The following is a 13,332-nucleotide window of genomic DNA, read 5'->3' as shown; positions in this document are numbered from 1 at the left end:
TTGGTGTGCTTGTGTATGGCTATGACTGGGGGAGGGAGAGCTTTCAAATATAATTTAACTGGAAATAGTTAAAGGCCAAATAGTCATTACTACAGTTTGAATCTTTTCATTTGGTGTTTTCCCCTCTAGATGCTTGAGTTTTTCATTTTTTGTTTTTAAATTCTGGCAGTGCTGAAAATGTTTCTTTTTATAACAGATTTATACATTCCATGCCTAAGAAGCATGTGCCGTGTCTATTGAATGTCCATCAGTGCTCTTAACATGATAGCTGAAACTTTTTTAAAACGCCTATTTTAATATTTTTTTCTTGTAGTTTTTCCACCTTCAGAGTTCATTTTTGAGGGTTGTATCTTGGTAACCCCATTTGCAGTCTCTTGTGGCATTGCTCATTTATATTCCTTGTTCCACAGTGCTACGGATCTTCCTCAGAAGAGCGTGAAGTTGCTTCTGTGGAACTGGTTATCTGCCATGGCCTCAACAATCCATAAATCCATGAATGTAGAGGATTCCCCATGGTCAGAAGTCAACTTGCACACCTAGTTAAAATCCAAGCAAACTGCAAACAGTGGAACATAGCTTAGATTTTGAAGCCTTGTTCCTGGATACATTCCTTGTCATAAGTTCACAGAAATAATAAAAATAGTTTTTGCAGAATGGATTTTTTTTTTTTTTTTTTAAAGACGATTGGCCTTGGGCTTCCCTGGTGGCACACTGGTTGAGAGTCCGCCTGCCGATGCAGGGGACACGGGTTCGTGCCCCGGTCTAGGAAGATCCCACATGCCGCGGAGCGGCTGGGCCCGTGAGCCATGGCCGCTGAGCCTGCGCGTCCGGAGCCTGTGCTCCGCAACGGGAGAGGCCGCGGCAGTGAGAGGCCCGCGTACCGCAAAAAAAAAAAAAAAGATATTGCGGGCTTCCCTGGTTGCGCAGTGGTTGAGAGTCTGCCTGCCAATGCGGGGGACACGGGTTCGTGCCCTGGTCTAGGAAGATCCCACATGCCGCGGAGCGGCTGGGCCCGTGAGCCATGGCCGCTGAGCCTGCGCGTCCGGAGCCTGTGCTCCGCAACAGGAGAAGCCACAACAGTGAGAGGCCCACATACCACAAAAAAAAAAAAAAAAAAAAAAAAAAAGATGATTGGCCTTTTGGGGGTGGAGTATCTTTTTTTTTAATTTCTTTCCCAGTTGTCTTCCTTATAAAGGAGAGTAAAACAAATATGTTTAAGTGCAAGGCTGCGTGAGCTAGTTTCTAATGTGTAAACAATTACCTACGGAAAATTCATCACTCGGAATAACAGCTTTTATTCAAACATTGTTAGGAAGTAATACCGTTCTTCTTGGACCCTTAATACTCATAACTTAATAAAGGTTCTAGCCATAGCATATTTTCTTAGATGAAGAATCTGAGCCCCACTTCTCAAAAATTACGTCTTTTGACAAACTATACTTCTAAGTATAGTTTGAACCAGAATTCAGTATTTAGTGAAGAGAAGACTGTAGGGTGATATCTTGCCTGGATGCTGATCTTATTGCAGCTTTCAGGGGTGATAAGCTTAAACTGTTAAAAAATAAATAAGAAAAGTGTTGAATGAAACTACTCTGCATCTCACTTCTTATTTTTTTAAATATCAGACCTCTTATTCAGCAATACTTCAGTGGCCAACAGGATGAACATAAGAAGAAAAACTAACACAAACATTGTGGGATTTTTTAAATCACACCAAACCCTCCAAGCTACAGCAGTGAATAACCAAACATTTATTATACTCTTAAGAAGTCACTATTTTCTACAAGATGCAATTTTTGAGTGACCTATAAAAGTAGTATAAAACTGACCACCCATTATGCATTTCTAATGCACAGAAGAATCCTGCTGCTGATATTGATCAATAAATCCTTACAAGTCATAGTCCCAAAATACTTTACCCATGATCCTCAATCTCTAAGTTCTCATTAAAGAAACACTTTCATTTAGGACTGAATTTCTTCACAATCATATCAGGACAATCCTCAAGTTATTCTTATAAAAGATTCCACTTTTACATTACAAAATTCAGCACACATTAACTGTCTCCACATACGCAAGACATTACCCAGTAGTCATTGGAAGGGATGCAAATATGAGGAGTGCCTCGAGAGTTTCGTTCAGGAACCATTATGTAACAAATAATTAAGGAACTACTAGGGGCCAAGCACAGTGAATAGTGATAAGGATACAGTGGTGAGTAAGCAAAATCCCCACTCTCATGCTGCTTGTAGTTTAGTTGAAAGGACAGACACTAAATGAAGTTGGACAAATTAGTCACTGCAAGAATTCTAAAGGAAACACACTATTATGGAAGTATATATGACAAGGGAACCCAAGAGTGAAGCTGGGGATGTTTACTGTGGACAGAGGGAGCCTTGAGGCTAAAGGCCGCTGACAGCTGGGAGGAACTTGGTGCCTTTGAGGAACTGAGGACAGAAGGACAACAGTGTCCTGAAGGACTGGCCAAAGAGAAGTGACAGCGGTAGGCAGAAACCATATTACCTGCTCGTTTCTACACTATCCATATCTTCTGAATAGACACCAGCAAAAAATTAATGAAAGGAGAAAACAATTAGTCACTGATGATTCTCTACCTGAACTCATTTCTTTTTATTAGCCAGATACTGTGATGGTCCCTTTACTAACCCTGGAGGCTGATGTGAAGTGATTAAATCAAGTCGGGGGATGGGAGGGTTAGACATCCCAGTACACCTATTACACTTTTCAGAGACCTACCCTCCCACTACCATGTAATGACAGGGTCCTAGGCATTGCTGCTCAGCATGATTGGAGCTCCCTGGAGATGCTCCACACCACCTGATGATGATTCAGGAGTATCAGTGTTACTATGGCTCAGAATAAACCCCGTCTTTAGTTTTAGAGGTAAGTATGCTTGAAGAAAATTCACAATTTTTAAAAAATTCTCATTCTCAAAATCATTTCAACCTTGAGTGGACACAATGCTAATGAGGTGCCACTTATCCATGTCTTTCAAGAATGAAAGTATTATTTCCTTTGTCAACTGTCAGAAAAATAACTTAATAAATCATAAATATATTTACAAGGCCTAGGTTTGCCGTCTCTTGTCAGGTGTTTTTATGTGAGAGATTCTGGTGTTTTCCTTTCCAGTGACTGACAGCGTTTCTTGATTTATCTTCATTACTTTGTCTCCACAGTAACTTAAAGGGATTTTTTTTTCTGTGAAAATATTAGTCTTCTAAGGATGGTAAATACACTTGACATTTAGAGATCAACTCTGAATTCTGAGTATGGTTTCATAAAATTTTATAACATCTGCATACGAGGACAAGCGTTATTTCAACATATTTAGTTCCATGAAAATAAACACAAGAGGTTAAATAACCCAGCTATACCAAACCCACAGAGTCTGGGAAGAATATGATATGAATATCACCCGTTAGGTGGTCTTGGGGCAAGGGAGTGAGTAGGATGAGAAAATAGCTTCTTCAGTTTAATTTCGATTTTAACAGCATAATAAAATGATATACGTGGCTAAATTGTTTGTATTTTTACAGGTTCAAACTAACTAATCACAATTGAAAATTACTCTTAATATTAATGCTTCTGAATCATTTTGGCCTTGATTATCTGTGTATTTAAAGCAAAATCAGAATGTGGCTGTATCTTAGCTGTTTCAGTATTAACATTTTTCTACATCTATTTAACTTTCAGCCAGTTAATGGAACATAGCTCGACCTCAGGGTCAGCTGATGGAAGAGAAGAGTTTGGGCACCTGTGTGTTGTCACTGCTGCCTGAGAGCGGCGGTGGTAGTCTTGGGTCTCTGTTTCCTCAGGCATAGCTGTCCTACCTTATTACCACTCACAACGATTGTGAAGACCAAATAACCAAATATTTAGGAACAACTTCATTATATACTGTTAAATCACTGTTATTGTCCACAAAATTACATTTTATAATCAAAGCCACCATCTCAATTTCTTTTATTTATGTATTTATTTTATTTTTTCCTTTTTTAAATCGTTTTATTTTATACTGGAGTACAGTTGATTAACAATGTTGTGTTAGTTTCAGTTGTACAGCAAAGTGATTCAGTTATACATATACATGTATCTATTCTTTTCCAAATTCTTTTCCCATTTAGGTTGTTACATAATATTGAGTAGAATTCCCTGTTCTATACAGTAGGCCCTTGTTGGTTGTCCATTTTAAATAGAGCAGTGTGTACATTTCAATCCCAAACTCCCTAACTATCTCTCCCCCCCCACCCTCCCCCCCCCCACCCCGGTAGCCATAAGTTCGTTCTCTAAGTCTGTGAGTCTGTTTCTGTTTCGTAAATAAGTTCATTTGTATAACTTTATTTTTCAGATTCCACATATAAGTGATATAAGATATTTCTCTTTCTCTGACTTACTTCACTCAGTATGACAATCTCTAGGTCCATCCATGTTGCTGCAAATGGCATTATTCACAGCAATATTTTTTTCGATCCATCTCCTGGAGTAATGGAAATAAAACTAAACAAATGGGACTCAAAAGCTTTTGTACAGCAAAGGAAACCATAAACAAAATGAAAAGACAACCCACAGAATGGGAGAAAATATTTGCTGGTGATGTGACCGACAAGGGATTAGTCTCCAAAATTTACATCATCTCAATTTCTGAACATTAGGTCAGTCTCGATCCATTAACAAGGCTCAGGAAACCTCATCTCATTGTAGTTTTGTTGGACTGAGATATCTAGGTATTATAGTTGTTACTAACTGAACTAAGCGTGAACCAGCTTGTCCTGGAAATTTGGTTTTGATTTCTGGTAAAAAAAAAAAAAAAAGTGTGCAAATGCAGTACCCTGGCACCTTGATATTGAAGCTGTGGTCCATGGACCAGCATTAGGGGCACCACCTGACAGCTTGTTAGAAATGCCGATCACTCAGACCTACTGAATTAGAATCTGCTTTGTATAAAGACGTCTAAGTGATGTGCATACACGTGAAAAACCTAGAAGCTCTGTGGGGTTTTGATCCATTGTAGAGCCCTCTTGGGAATTTAATGATTGAGACTGTGGCTTATGGGTTCAAAACTTCTGTTATTTACTACTTGTGTGACCTAAGGCATATTCTTGAAATTTCAGCTTCTCATTTTCCTCGTCTATAGTATCTACCTCATGGTGGTAAGTGAGATTATGATGATTAAATGGGTCAGTGCTTACCACACACTCAGAACAGTGATATATTCAATATCTACCAGTTATAATAATAAGTATTTAATTCATGCACAGATGATACCACTGACATCTGGTATCTAAAAGTCACCTGCTAGTAATTAGAGCAAGTATAAATGTAATATCTAACAAGATAACTAACAAAACAATTCACTAACTGTCTTGTTTTCTCTTGGATAACTGTAGTCAGTTACATTACTTTGAGCTGCATATATTCATTGTGCAGGACTGTGAAAACCACTTAAATCTCTAGAGCTGAACTCATTCCCCAAGTGCACTTTCTGTCCTTTATCTCCTCCCCTTACTACCAGGTCATGATATTTCCTTTCTTTTTATGGCTGACATTAATACTCTGATAGCTAGAGCTAAGAATTATCCACTCAAGTCAAGATCATTCCTTCCCATACAGGCAATGCATCTTTTCAAAATCAAAATGCATGTATCAAAATGCTTAAAGAGGAAGATTCTGTCTTATGCTATACCTGAAGATAGTGAAAATTTCAATAAATATTAAATACCTACTATAAGCCACTTATGCAGAACACAAAAGCTATTCAGAACAGAAATCTAAGAATTCAAAAAACATTTAAGCAAATGCAAGATTTTAACACGCATTATCATATACAACCACACTATGAACTAATGCTTTATTTTCCTTTTACAGATCAAGGACCTGCAATTTAAAGAAGTAAATTGTTTCGGGACTTAAAGGCCTCTATTCTGAGTTCAAAGTTGTGGGTCCACTGTACAGTATTATTGGAACATATCTCCCTGTTGTCTTATTTAAAACAACCTTTCTAGGAACAAAATTTCCTTTAATAAGCTTAACCTGAGTTCCAAAGAGGGTAGAAAAAAACATAGTCTCTTCAGTGTGTGCTCGGTAACAACGGTACCTAAGGAAGAAATACTGATATCTCCGTCTCAATTATAATTGTTAGTAGTAGTTTAATAGCTTATATAATTCATATAATGACCATCTAACAATTGTTGATTAACAATTAAAGTATTAATTGTTGATTAATATTTTTATGTATATGTGTACCAACATACACATATTTGGTGGGAAAAAAATACCTGAGTGGAATAAATTAGCCTAAGATACTGTTGTGGTGCTGTTCATCTATAATTAAAGTAAAATCAAAATTTTACTCTAGGAAAATATTCATAAAATTTGTAGGTAATTTTATAGGTGTATAAGATAACTGGTTAACGTTCATAATATTACCACATTATTGAAGGTTCTGCCTTGTGCTACACCTAAAGATAAACTATTGATATTAGCATCTTCTGATGTTTTCATATGGCATTTGAACTTTTATGATTGATACTCTGTTATCATGAAATATTTGAATATTCTCTCCTATGAATATATTTAGATTTTAGCATGTTACTTTTAGTTCTAGTAATTTAAGACTTTTAACTGATGTTAATTTATCAATTCTCACAAAAATCACTAGTAGATTTGATAATTCATATGGCATTTATCATTAAATAGCACTACCAAATGCAAATGGAATATAGAATGCTGCTATATATAACTGTATTTTTTGTGATTTTCTATTGACTGTAGCATTCCCTTGAACTGAGAGATTATAATATAAAATAACAAGCTGAGGTCAAGACTAAATGGCTGTACATTTTCCCTTGCTCCCAGTGGATTTTCCAAAGTCAAGCTTGATTTTTTTTATTTTTCTTTAAAATAGTTTATGTTTTTCTTTTTCTTAAAAAAAAGTTTTATGAATCCCACACTATTTCCTGCAATAAACCCATGACCTCAAAATATACACTAGCACAAATATTTAGATACAAAACAAAGTTAATAAAACTAACTTTCCTTTCTCTCATTTACTTTCTATTTTGCCTTCTTATGCAGAACATATGCTCACCAACTATTAATATTTAGGTGCCACCTAGTGGCAAAGGTATTGGATTGGCCGAAAAGTTCATTCGGGTTTTTGTAACATCTTACAGAAAAACCTGAACGAACGTTTTGGCCAACCTAACAAAACCTTTAAATAAAAATATTAATGGTCATGGTGTTCCTGTCGTATTTACAGATGCATTTTTGGTGACACATAATACATTGACACATATAAAAGGAGTATTGCAAATGTGTTGGCACAAAGGGTCATATTAAAATATTTATATTGTTTGTTTGAATGTGTTGCCATACGTTGTGTTGTTTAATAATAGTATCTTTTTGCCCAATGAGACTAAGCCACAAAAATAAACTATCAAAGTTTGTAAAGGAAAGAGGGAAAACATAGACCCACAAGAGGCCTTGGATTTCCATGGATTATTCTTTTTATACTTATAATAAATTTCACTGTTAATAAGAGTTTAAAGGCATTACTCCAAAACTATCTATTCTGGATTCCCTTTGACATTAACTCCACTAATTAACATTAGCAATCTGCAATTATATCTGTCTTGCTTTTAATACTGACAACAGAGAAGACAATGAACAAATCTGGAATTTATATGTTTACATTTTAAATCCAAATTCCTAAACTAAATAAAGTTTAATATCTTAATCCTGATAAATAAAATGAGGGTATATGTCCCTTGGCCTAGTTTTAAATGCAAGACTTGTGAAAGTCAATTACCTCCTAGGACTTGAGCACCATTTAATTTATTAATGATCACAGCCACTTATTAGAGCACAATTTGTTAAGGAAAGAGACAAACCTGTTTATTTGTTGGTCTGGTATAATTTGTATTTGTATTACTGCCCTATTTCCAGCTCTTTCCAGCTGCTTAACCACTTCTATTGGAAGCATAAATCAGTGCTAAGGACTGGCTCTGCCTTAGACAGTTAGTTTCCACATTTACAACTTTCTTAAGAATGCATTCATCAACTGTCCCAGAGTAGGTACTCCTGCTTTGTACTTCCTTCACACTCACTCCGTTAATAATTCCATTATCCTTTTACAATTATAGTTGACTGTGGCTCTTTTCTGCCTAGAAAATCCTAGAGGGCAAGGAACTGATTTTCTACTTCCAGTGCAGAGTCTTGCATATAAGAAGCCCTCAATAAACATTTTTAATATTATGAAAAAATAGGTATAACTAAATCATATGCAATGAACTATGATTATCAAGTAGCTCTAACAGGGAAGCACAGTGACTTATTCATGATGTGTGTACTAAAACCACTTTCAGTAGGAAAGCATAAAGCAGGGTGAGCAAGGAAGGAGCTGTTAGAGTAGCAGGTACCCGACCACATCTCTTGCAGCCTGAATTCTCTGTTATACAACAGACTGGTCCTCATGGACAGACAGATCCTTATAGGAACAGAACACAAAATCCTTTGATGTAATAGGGAAGCTCTTGGCTCTGACTTGCTGGGCCACAGATTCATGAGTATGAACCTCCTTGATAATGCCCACAACAACGATTCTCCTCTTAGGTGCACATTATAATAAACTTTAAATGTAGTCTACAGTTTAAAGTACCTGGCTTGGAAATTGAAAACAGCCAACACATCTTATTCCATGTTTAAACTAGCATTTGCTGAGCGCTTACCCTTTACCAGGGCCTGGGCTAAGCACACGTGCGTAGTTTACCAACGAGAAAGCTGATGCTAACAGCTACTGAGCAACTTACCTAAAGCCACACAGCTAACAGGTGACAGAGGCTGGAAGCCACACAGTCTGTTTCCTTATATCATTAACTCTGCTCTGTGAAATGGATGGAAGTATGATGAAATTTTAAATTCAGTTCAGATTATTCAAGTATATAGTTCTGAGTCAATATTCCAAGTCAAATTTTTGCAGTCATACTGCATATTGTAATACAGTCCTGGAAAAATGCTGAGTCTCAGTAATTGATGTCCAAATGTTCTGTGATAAATTACTTATGAGATGAGAGATTTCAAAGACAGAAAAGAAGCAGAGTGCAAAACTGCTGGAATATTCACATCATTAGAGAGGTTTCCTGGCCCCTTTCCTCTTTCTTCTAAGGTGAAAGTATAAAACTCACTCTTATTGCAGAATTCTTAATTCTCTAAATTAGGAATCAGCTGTCACTAATGGAAGTGGGTGGAAATGAAAAGTTGCTAGCTACTGGCAGGAGAAGAGCCTAAGGGCTGACACATGGCAGTCACAGTTAGGGGAAAAAATTAAATACAGTATAAAAAGTAAAAGCAGTCACCAATATCAGGAAGTCAGTTGAAAGCATCTGGGTCTAATGAAGAATCCAAGTGTAAAAGCTGAGAAAGTTTCGCCATAAGGAAAGTATCAGGAATTAGAGTAAGAATCTAAATAGGAGATGTGGATGAAACATAAAAAGAAATAAGAATTTATCTAGGAATAATGTCATGTAAGGTATTACAAGTCCTACGTCCCTAAGATTACCAACAGACCCAGCCATAAGTATAGGCAAAAGACAGAGTGTTTACATCTCGTTGTTCTTTAAAACTCTATTTTATTTAAAATAGTTTCTACTGGTCACTGGCATATTCATATTCTCTCTAGCTTAAACATCTCACCTTAAGCGTCGCCACTCCTTTAGCTTAAGACAAAATTTATCCTTATAAGTCAATTATTAGATTCTGTATATATCAGGAGAGAGTTGGCAATTAATAATTCCTGGTGAATATATTAGTATATTAGTATGGATTTGTTTATTCAGTTTGGTAAAGTTGTTGCTTTGAGGGAAAGAGAGACCGTAGGGAGTAGAAGAGAATAAGATCTGATGGGGATTCAAATGTGGTGATGCATTGTTGAAGGATAGGAGGAGAAAGCTGATTGGTCTAGATTACATACACAAGACAGAGCCACAGGATTTGGATAAAATCTTGGAAGTCAAGTATGTTTTAGAATGCAGAATTTTTCAGCATTTAGGGTGTTCGTTACTATTAGCCATTTTTACAAAAAAAAATATAGCACAATAAAGTTTAGACTCATAACACATCTACTCTGCAGACAGAAGTTAATCAGTACTAGATGGATTTAACATATCTTAGGGGTGTTACATGTGAACTGCCAAGTAATTTAAATAATTTTACTAGGCAGTGATCAAATGTCAAGTTTAGTTATCTAGGTAGATAAATTTATAATCCATCTTAATATATTTAAGAATCTTTTCTATTCTATTACCAAAGTTACTACTCATTCCTAAGATTATATTTATTTGTGTATTATATAATTATGTGATTATTTATATATATACATATCATTATATGATTATACATGTTTACATAGAAATACAATTTTGTATGATAAAATAGTTCCCTTTGGTGACCATTATCTTTTGATTACCTATAAAGATGCTTAGTCTAGTGATAACCTAAAAAAGGGATGAGAATAATTTATATTTGCCTGTGCCTTTACAAATGTTAATTATGCCTTCTACAGTAGACTAACTTCTTAATTATGTTCTTCTATTTTTTGTGGGAAAGTGGTACATTCGGTAAACATACACAAAGCAGTGGGTAGGTCCAGTTTTGGAGGCCATTCACTCACCCATTATGCTCTGTATACCTCCTAAATGTCAGGCACTATATACATTCTAAGTGGTATAGATACATGTATGGGTTATATTCAAAATATTCAACCACTGGTATTTACTATGGGTACCAATTAATCAGAACAGACACGGGCTCAATACCACCCTGGAAATGACTGCATACAAAACAGAGTCTCTGCCTCCAAGGATCTTACCATTTAATGGGGAAGATGGAGGAGTTAATAGCTAGTCACTAAACAGTATGACAACTGACCTAATGAGGGTAAACACAGGACAGTAAAACTTCTTCAAATAATCCATAAAGTTGTTTTCTCCCTGTTTATACTTTCGCCTATTCGATAATACTTGATGCATTAAAAATTCACAATCCTGAGGCATCTAATTAACAAAAAATTATCTTCATTACATGTGATTTAATTCGAAATTACTTTTAAGAGGTTTTTTTTTGAGAGAGTTAACTTTTGAAGGTAACAGTTTTTTTTTTTTTTTCTTTAAACAGGACATAAATTTCTCACGGCTGCTAAATCATCCATTCAAAACTACCTTGAAGATTTTTTGCTTTCAAGTTCTGTTATTTGAATATAAAGATTATAAAGATTATAAAGATTACCACATGGATCATATTTCATGTTGAATTGCTTTCAGAAAATGCAGTGGTTCAAAAACAGAAATTGAAGCAAAGAAAAATAGCCTATATTTACCTGAATCAACCAACTAAATTATCTCTCACTCTACTTGTTCTGATTTGGGACTTAGGCAGAAATGCTCAGAAGCAAATGAGTTTAAGGAGAAAATGTTTTTGTTAATTTCTAAGACTAAATTGACATAGAAATATTTGACATGTTAGGCTCAAACATTTTCAGGGTCCTAATTAAAATTCCTCCTCATTTTTAATTTTAAGTTGAAGAATTTGCCCCCAATGTAATCAAATGTTAGGATACCTATTTTCTAAAAGTATTTCTAGATATTGAGGAAAAAATTAGAAGTCAAGCCCTAATGCATAAGCAAACCTATATGCAGTTCTAATGTTACTTACAAATAAACATAAAATTAGACACAAAAAAATATTCTAGGGCCACCAGTTAGTATGGGTTTTGTAGGTGGTTCACCTCATTTACTGAAATATGAGAACATTTTACATGTTTTTATTCTTAAGTATGTCACCAGGTATTATGCAGCATGTGTGGTGCATTGCAGATGTTGCTTTGACTTATAATTTCCCCTAGGTGGCGATCTTTTCAAAGAAGCGTTGCCTGCACCTGCACCTAAAAGAACTGAGCTGGTATCAGCACCTAATATTTATACCCGAATCTAGTTGCTGTTTTCATCTCCACCGGGAGAAAAAGAAGATACAATTTGGGGACACAATATGATTTTGAATTTTGTCTCCAAAATCTCAATATATTGAAGAGATGAATGTTATCTACTTTAAATTTTAAATGCATGTTTGAGAAAAGATGTTTCAAAAACATTAGTTTGAATTAAGCTGGGGTTTTAATTAACTAAGGTGGTAACTGAAGCATTTTACTCAAATTTTAGTTTCTGAACTGTCTAAAACTCCTTTTCTAAAATCCTGACATTATTATTTAATGAAATGTTCATCGATCTCTTTAGATTGGTAAATTTATTTTTTTCTTTTACACTGTCCACAGTTGCTCTTTTGTGGGTATACCACTGGTGAGTGAGAGAAGGTGAGTAAGTAGGGCTAAGCCCCCTTGCATTTTAGACTCTTCCATACTATATTGAAAAAGAGAGAGAGAGAGAAAATAACACAGAAAAAGAGAGACTACTTAGATGTAAGAACATGATATGAAGTGAAAAATATTCTAAAATTCACAAAGATACAACCTTTTTTTTTCCTCTTCCCACATTCTTTTTACCCTGATATATATCTTCTAGGACAGTCACTCATTCACAATTGACATTCATATATATATAAACTTAGTTTTCATCTGATTTGGAACTTACCTTTTGTTTTTGCTTGGTTTGTGTTTAAATTTTTCATTTCGTCATTGAGAGGTTTAACCTTCAAGAGACATAGGGCTGGCAATGATGAAGCATGACTCCAGCATCTCTCTCCTAAATGCTGTTACAGAGTAATTTGAAGTATCCCATACTCCTTCAAAAGAAAAAGAAAAGAATATAGAATTAAAGTACCGATTAATATTTATGTAGCTGTTTGCAAGGCAATTTCACATTTATTAAATACTTTAATGCTTAAACAATCCTGAGCAATCAGAAAGCAGGAATTATCACTATCCCCATTTTACAGATAAACTTCAAAGAAATTAAGGTCTGTAATCAGAGTTAAAAATTGGGGTTTTTTTTAGCACTCAAAGCCTGTTCTTTTTTCCTCTGTAAGCTCAGTGGTTTGGGTTGTATCCAGCTCTTTACAATGAGACCCAAATTCTGTCCCCACTGCCTCTACCTACCCACTGGCCTCTACCTGCCCACACATACCATGAGTTTACTGTTATATTCCACGAGAGGAGCTGTTTCCAATATGAAGTGCAGTTTCTCTAGCTAAATGACCCCTGGGAAAGGATTTATTGAACGAGCTTGTAAGAACCTCTCAACTTTCTGTTTGGTACCCTGAGCGGAAGCCATCAGCAATAAAACTGAGCATTAGCGTTCAGTCCAC

At 35.6% G+C, this 13,332-nt stretch overlaps 1 long non-coding RNA gene across 2 annotated transcripts in view; it reads right to left on the bottom strand.

The window, feature by feature from the left end:
* Nucleotides 1-13,332, bottom strand: part of LOC132433273 (uncharacterized) — a 295,039-nt gene that overhangs the window by 82,867 nt on the left and 198,840 nt on the right. For both annotated transcript variants that reach the window (XR_009521103.1, XR_009521104.1), the window contains one exon: nucleotides 12,660-12,810. This is a non-coding gene — a long non-coding RNA (uncharacterized lncRNA). The remainder of the gene's footprint in view (nucleotides 1-12,659; nucleotides 12,811-13,332) is intronic.

This window comes from Delphinus delphis, chromosome 11 (genome assembly GCF_949987515.2).
Source record: "Delphinus delphis chromosome 11, mDelDel1.2, whole genome shotgun sequence".
NCBI lineage: Eukaryota > Metazoa > Chordata > Mammalia > Artiodactyla > Delphinidae > Delphinus > Delphinus delphis.
This window is presented reverse-complemented; position numbering and strand designations above follow the sequence as displayed.